Raw genomic sequence first — 8,204 nt, forward strand, 5'->3', positions numbered from 1 at the left:
GAGGCTTGGAAGTCAGGGTTTGCTGTGTTTTTTGGAGGAGCTGGTCACTCTTGCCTTTTGTGCAGCCTCCCCAGCAGTCACTGAGTCCCCTCCGAAAGGGGACAGATGAGCTGGGGGACAGTGTGGCCAGAGAGGGGAGGCTGTTGGGAAAGCTGCCTGCATTGTAACCTGATCACACCCACGGAGCAGCAGAGCGCCAACCCCCACAAAGGCTAGAAAGAGGCCCCTTATCTGGGAGCCCTTTGTGTTTTAGGTGCTCAGCCCTAGCAGGGATGAGCAATATGAGTCAGAGTGAATGTGTGTGAAGAGTGTTGTCCCGTGTGGCAGGATCAATCCCATGTGGGGGCCCCTTTCCCTCTGAGGGGCCCCGAAGACCTCAGGTCACACATCCTTCTTTCACCCCCTCAGTGAGTGGAGCCATCTCTGCTGCACTGTTACTTTCTGGTTCACATCCCCCTGCTCCCCTCTGGGTGCCCTGTCCAGCTGTACATGTGCTGTCACTCTCCGAAGTCCTAGGAAGGACACTCATTGGTGAAGCTGATTGGAGACCAGGCAGCACAGCAGGGCTGAGTGTCTGCAGTTTACAGCACTGCACAAACACTGGAGGAGACTTCTGAGGTATGTGCGGAACTCGATAAAGTGGCCATAGAACAGTGGGTGAAGGTAGCCCTGTGCGAAGGACAGGTGATGGAATAAAAAACAAGGCCCGGCCCAGCTGCAGCCTGGTCTTGAAGCTCTGGATGACCCCAATATTCACCAATATCTGCAGGAACAGGAGGAAGTTGTAGGGGGCCCAGCTGAGGACATAGGCCACCATGATGGTGAGGAAGAGCCAGTGCTGCCACCTGGACCTGGAGTGCAACAGCTCCTGAGAGTATGGCCGTAGCAGAAGAAGACAGCAGGAACATGAAGTTGAACACGTAGACAGAGACTTGCAGGCCAAGTGTTCCTGAGTATGTTCACTGATCATCAATCACCTCATAGAAGATGGGGATGGAAGACAGGACACTGGCCACCCACATAGCTGCAACCACCAGCACACGGCAGCTCAGAGTGCAGACATATGACATGCACTGGGGTCTCACCACTGACAGGTACTGGTGCACCATCATGATGGTGAGGATGAAGATGTTGCTGTAGTATCTGATGGAGAAGGTCATTCTGACTGCCTTGCACAGGACCAAGCTCCAGTGCTCTATAGACACCCACAGCAGCAGCAGGAACGAGGACACCAGGTCCGACACGCACAGGTTAAGGAGGAAGAATGTGGTGAATGACTGAAGGCCCTTGTACATCACCAGTGCCACAGCACCAGGCTGTTGACCACCAGGCTGAGCAGCAGCAGCAGGGTGAGCAGCAGCACCAGACAGGACAGGATGACATTGTTCAAGGTGGCCCAACCAATGTCCTCATTCTCACACAGAGGGCTCTGAGGGTCAAAATAAACGTGGTAGGCTCAGGGGTCTCCCAGGACTCCATCTGAACAGACAGCAGGGACACCCAGTGCATCTACAATGACAGACATGTGGCGTTGAGAGCTGCGCGGTGTGACTAGAGATCACTAGGTCCCCTGTAACCAAAGAGGAAGGTCAGCCAGGTGTGTTGGTGCACACCTGTAATCCCAGAGCCCTGGGAGGCTGAGGCAGAGAGATTGCAGGTTAGAGCCCAGCCTGGACCACTTAGTAAGACCCTGACTCAAAAGAAAAAATAAAAAAGGTCTGGGGATGTGGCTCTGTGTGGATGCCTGTTTTCAATCCCCAGTACAAGGAAAAAAACTTAAAAAGCATAAAGTCTGACCCATGCATCAGCTGCCACTGAAAAATTCTTTCTCTCTCTGTCTTTGTTTCTTTCTGTCTGTCTGTCTGTTTGTCTAGTAGTGGGAGTATTAAACCCAAGACTTACACTCTGAGTTAGGTTCCCAGCCCTTTAATTTTTTTTTTTTTTTTGAAATTTTGAGACAATCTTACTAAGTCACTAAGGTGCTCATCTGGGCTTGAATTTGTGATCCTCCTACCTCAGCTTCCAACACTGCACTGACTTCCATTCTGTAGCAAGTCTTCTTTCTCCCTTGCAGACTGACCCTGGGGGAGCCCTCGGTTAGCTGCATCTCCCAGGGGACGTCAGACAGAGGCCACTGAGGTCAAGTTTGGGGCTTGTTACTGTGCTCTAGGGAGTCAGTAAAACCAGAAAGCCTTATTTCCTCTTGTGCCACTGGCTGCCATCTTGGTTCTCCTTTCATTTCAGCAAATGTCGGAGGTGCATTTACTATCCTTCCTTTCCTCCTTCCTTCCTTTCTCTTTCTTTCACTTCTCACCCCTGCAAAAGGCAGAGATCCTGACAGGTGGCATCATATCAGGGGACTTACCCTTTGCCAGCACATCCTGGGAACTGGCAGCAAGGACACAGATAAAGCCAAAGAATCTCAAGGCCCCAGTGAACCTGGAGATTCCGGGAGACCTGGTCTCAGAGCCGCAGCTTCATTTAGGGGGTTTGATTTAGAGCAGGACCCTCAGAGATCAGCAGTGACTACATACCAAATCCTTGCAGGAGGTCAGAGGGGAGCGGCTGGGAAGGCTCTGCTGAACCCCAATCACCCACCTTCTGCAAGAGAGGGCTGAGGATAGAGCTCAGGGCAAAGGTTTTGGATCAGTGACCGCTCCCCTTGCCCACTCTGTGTTGGGCACCGGGTACTGTGCTAACTTAGGGCAGGGACCTGTTCTGGGGATATCCCCGCACCCCGACATGCAATTGTGCCATATTACTTAGGGTGTAGACAGTGATGCAACTGCACTTCACTTTGGGGTCCCCTGGGTCAGCTAGCCCATAAAACAGAAGAGCTTTCTGGGGTCCTCAGGACTAACCTATCTTCAGAGAACCAGGCTCCAGGCATCTTACACTGCTGGCCCAGAGGGGACAGGCCCCCAGCAGGGTCTGCGGGGCTCCCGCGATGGGCGGGGACACTCAGGGCAAAAGATGACCTGAGGAGCCCAAGCGCCCTCTCCGCTTGCGTGGGTGGCCCGGATCCCAAAGAGCTCTTCAGGTTGCTGGGAGCACATACTCGTGGTGGATCCCCAGTGGGCCAGAATGGAATCTGCATTGGATGGGGCAGAAGAGTACTAAGGAGCATACGGAGGATGGTGTGCCAGGCGCGTCCTGTAGAGGGCTGAGGCGCACTATGATTCCCGGCATGCTGTGCGTGGCCGCGGCCTAAAACTCCCATTGGACCCCGCGGGACTGCAGGTGCGGACCCGAGCTGAGGGGTGCTCCGCCCCTCGACCCTGCTTGCGGTCCCCGCCCACGTGCCTGCCAAGGACTTTGCAGTTGTGGAGCGCCATGATTCCAGAATATCGTGTCTGGGAACCTGGGGGAAGCGCTCTGTGTGCCTGTTGAACACTTGATGGAAAACACACCATGACCCCAAAGTCTTAGTCAAAAAAAAAAAAAAAAAAGGCAACAGCTCACTGATATTTCTTGTTCTTTTATATAGGCACTATGTTTGATATATTGTGCTAAATAAAACACGTTTGATATTACTGGACTGCATATCTGACCTTTAGGTCCCCCTCGTTAACTCTGGGACTTAAAAATCTTTTTTTTGTCTTATTCCTTTTTATCAGTACTGAGGATCAAACTCAGGACTGCCTGCTTTCAAGGCAGGCACTTATGACACTGAGCTAAACCCCCAGCCCCAAAACTGTTTTCTTTAATGAAACGCCTTAGAGCCCCAGCCGGTCTGGGCTAGTGAGTCTGCAGCTAGACACAATGAGCACAGTGCATTCAGGGCACAGGGTCTGCCAGGGCACAGTAGAGGGAAGTAGCAGGACACTGGAAGCTTCAGCCAAGGCTCTTGGCCCTGGTTAGCAGTAATTAGGCTGTAACAGCTCTAGGCTTAACTAGTGCTGAGCACAGGGCTCCAGGACCCAGTCACCTTCCGTACACAGGAGACTTTGGGGTGGGGAGGAATTTTAGATCTAAGCCTTAATGACTGATACAGCTGTTTCAAAAGCACCACCAACTAAACACTCCTCAAATTGTAAAATAAACTCTTCATAATACAGATTCAGGCTTCTCCCCCTCTCCCGCACTTTGGGTTATAATCAGAGAAAACAGCATCGCCTAGAGAAAAGAATGGCCACTATTCCCTTGTTTACCCAGGACAGCCCTGTCCTCCCACCAGGAATGTTTTTTCTCAGAACAAATTTAAATGTGGTCTAGTGTGCAGGTTAGCTTTGATCCACCTCCTCCTATCTTTCCTTACCTTCACCTTTTCCCTCCCTGTAATCCTCCTTCTCTAGTTTAATACCACACCTACTTTCATGTCACTTTGTTTATTTCCAGAGTCCACTTGTGACTTCTTAGTCTGGGTCCCTGCACTTACTCTGATGGTCTCTGGGTCCATCGGTTTTCCTGTAAATGCCACGGTTTCCATCTTTATGATCGCATAATACTTGGTTGTGTATCTGTACACTTCTGCATCCAATCACCTGTTGATGACCGGCAATTAGGCCGCTTCCATACCTTGGTTATTGTGAATTGTGCTGGAATCAATGTGGACATGCAAGTATCTCTACAGTATTTTTTTAGGAACATACTAAAGAGAGTAGGCCTGGGTCATATGGTCTTTCTTTTTTCTTTTTTCTTTCCTCTTTTTTTTTTAGAAAATTCTGTATTCCAAGTGTCTATATTAATTGACATTGCTACCAGCAGTGTACAACCTTCATCCTCACCAGCAGCTGTTGTTTTTGATATTATTATTTTTTTGTGTGTGCTGAAGATTGAACTGAGGACCTTGAATTTACCAGGAAAAGGCTTGAACTGCTGTGCTAAATCTTCAGCCCAGTTTTTTATATTCTTGATCATAGCCATTCTGCCTGGAGTAAGATGGAAGCTTGATGCTATTTTAAAGTTGTTCACAGTCCCATTCAGTGATAGAGAGTGGGACATCTGTGTCTTTGCCCTTTGAATACAGGCTGAGCTTTGTGAATCATTTCTGACCTCCACTGGGTGTCAAAGGTGGTGTCAGAGGCTGGATAGGAGTGGACAGTACAGTCTCCACTGGTTCCCTGGAATTGTTCCCTGCAGGAGCAACTGCTATGTAGGGTGTCCAGAACTCCCTGCTGCAGTGGCTACTTCTGCATCCCAGTGGTGCCTAGCTGTTACCAGCTTTGTCTGCCAGGCATGCAATTACACTCTGACCTTAAGCATCTTCCTGGTCCAGCCACCCAAGGTGGGAACCCTCCTATTGAGCCCTTCCTGTATATCTCATCCACAAAGCCATGAGTGGACTGAAGTTTGTGAGGCAGAAATTTGGGTGCTCAAGTGATGCCATGAGCCATGTGTCTTTTGAGCTTATTGGGGTGAAGTAGCACCAGAGGATGAGAAAATAAAGAAAAGACAAAAGCTAGGGTCAGGTGAAGCCCTTACTCTCCTGATGGGAGAGAAGAAGCTGCTCAGCCACTGCACCATGTTTATTTATACACTCAGCAAGAGGATGTCCATGTCAATCCACTGCCTAGCAACTTGTGTACCTGGTTTGCCTGGGGCCCTGCCTTCTTGGAGCCATAGCAGCTTGTTTACATCGCTTGTTTTGGGTTCTCTGTGTTTTTAGGGCTGGCCTTACTTAGGCCCCACGCTGCTGAGCAATCTCCAGCTTCAACAGCTCCCTACAAAGTGAGGTGGGAGGAGGGACCTGTGCTAGCATTGTGGCTTGGGTCTGAAATGTGCCCCCAGAAGCTCCTGTGCCCAGAGGATGGGCTTTAGGATGGAGATGGGCTCTCCAGGGCTCTCACTTCATCCAGTGAATTAGCTGGACAGAGATTATACTTCAGTGGCATGACTGGGGGCTGACAGGAACAGCAGTTTAAGCCCTGTTGAGGGGGTGGATGACTTACTGTGAGCTTGAAAACTCTCCTTGGTCCCCAGCTCCCTTTTATCTGGTTTCAGTCTGCCACTGCACACTTCCACTTTGTCAAAGGCCTAATAGAAATGTAGGTAACCAACCATGAGCAGGAATAAATGTTTTCCTCTAAGTTGTTTTTCTCCGGCATAGTGTAACAGTGACAAAAAACTGACCAATGCAGTGATAATCATATTTTCCAAAACCGGTCACAGTAATATTTGTACTTTAGTGTGTCCTACAATGTGACTTTACCATTCGCTCATGAAGAAGGGAGTCCAGTTTCTGTCTTTGGGTCTGGGTAGCTGGTGTTTTTCTTCCATCAACAGAGAAAGGCAGAAGGGACAGCATGTGCTTCCAACTGATGTTATGCAGTTGGAGCTCTGAACTTTCATGTGAGAAATCTGACAACCAGAGCCTGGCATGCCATGAGGAAGACCCCATGCTGAGGTGGCCTCGATGGAGCCCTGTGCACATCTTTAGGAATGGCTTGGGCAAAAGCTCTGAATCACGATGTGATCCGGCCTGCAGATCAATCCATGGGGTATGCCTGGAGGCAGAACAGGGATTAAATAAAGACATAGGGGAGACAAAGAGAGATGGAAGCAAGTTGAGATAATCCGATCAACCCTCCATTTATTCAGGAATTGATCACATCTTTTATAGGCCAAGGGCGGGAGGTGGGACAGGAAGAGGCTAAGGGGATGAATACAACACGGTCACCATCACATCTGGGTACGTGACGTAAGCAGGAGAGGATTATGGTTAATATAGGCAGACGCAGTGCCCATAGGAGAGAGAGGCAGAGAGGCAGCAATGGGCTGTTGCTCAGCTCCCTACAACGATGGTGCCCCATGTGTGTGGGAGCCATGAGGAGGGCAGTGGTTCAGGAGAAGAGGAAACTATAGAGACAAGAGAAGAAGTGAGCCAGGTGGTAGCAGAAGGAGTAGAGTGAGAAGCGATTGAATCCTGAGGCATAGCTGAAAACTTTGCTCAGGAATTGCTCATAAACTCTGAGAAAAAGAAAAGAACCAAATTTGACCTCAATCTCTTGGGCCTCCCCCAAATCTCTTTCTCTCTGTGTTTCTTGTTTCATACTCTGTGATGGAAGGATAGTTGTTAAAGTCAAAGAGACTCTGTATCCCTGTGGCTAAGAGATGAGCGAAAGAGAAACATGGAGCTGTTCAGAAATAGCTGTTCAGAAATAGTGCCATGGTGGCACAAGTGGCAAACGCTGCTCAGGAGACTGAGGTTTGGGGATGGGCACCGCAGAGGACCTCAGAAATGGGATAACTGCTTGGCATCTAAAGTCAGAGACTCAACTGTGTGTGGAACAAGAGGACTTGACAGCATCATGGTGACACTGTGGTTTGTGATGCTTTGCTGATCACTGGACAGAGAACTCTCAACCATGCAGTGGAGATAGAAGTGTGAGAAAGGGGCTCATTCCAGAAATTTCTGCACTAACTTGAAGACACATTTAGACCTAAAGCATTCCCCTCAATCTCATATGTGCAGACCAATTACTACAGGATTGCTGGGTGAAAGCAGGTGTTGGTATCTTTTCAAATGTCCCACAAGACCTGACATAGTGTGGGATGTTGCAGTGTGATCTCTCTGCTCCATGATGTCCCCATTGGCCAAAATGGTGGGAAGGGAAACCAGGCCTGATGCCTGTGACCTGTATACATGGAGGTCCATGGAACTCAGCTTTGGACTTCATGTGGATGTCCTTCGGTAGGTGGAGGTTTCAGGGTATTTAGGGTGGATCCTGGAGCATCCTGGGAGGTTTGGAGTTGCCCTGAGATTCCCCTCCAACCCACTGAAACACGGACCCTGTGTTAGCACAACAGAGTCTGCCTGGACATTTGCAAGGCTTCCTGTTGATTTAGGTCTTAAGAGTTCTGAGGCTGGGAACCTGGAAACTGAGAGCATGGTGCTGCTGGGCTAGGCTTCTCCTGGGGCTCTGAGTGACAGAAGGCTCTCTGTGTCTCTCCGAGCACCTGATGGCAGCCTGCAGCATTTCAGAGCAGAGACAATGCAACACCAGCCCTACTGTGGGCTTCTCCCCTTACCTGTGTCCTGGCCTAGACTTCCCCCTCTGATAAGAACTCCAGGCAAATTGGATTCAAGTCTCTCCTTACTCCTCTGGTCTCATCTCAATGGCATCCACAATGATCTTATTTGCAAATTAAGTCATTTTTCAGAGAACCCCCGGTTAGCACGTATACCTTCCCTGCAAGCTCCAGTGATACGCAAGGCTGGTTTTCTGCAATGGCCAAGGCAAGGAACTCCCTCCATCCTTCTG

This window comes from Cavia porcellus, unplaced genomic scaffold, assembly GCF_034190915.1.
Source record: "Cavia porcellus strain 051 isolate PalLab524CR breed Dunkin Hartley unplaced genomic scaffold, mCavPor4.1 scaffold_14, whole genome shotgun sequence".
Taxonomy (NCBI): Eukaryota; Metazoa; Chordata; class Mammalia; order Rodentia; family Caviidae; genus Cavia; species Cavia porcellus.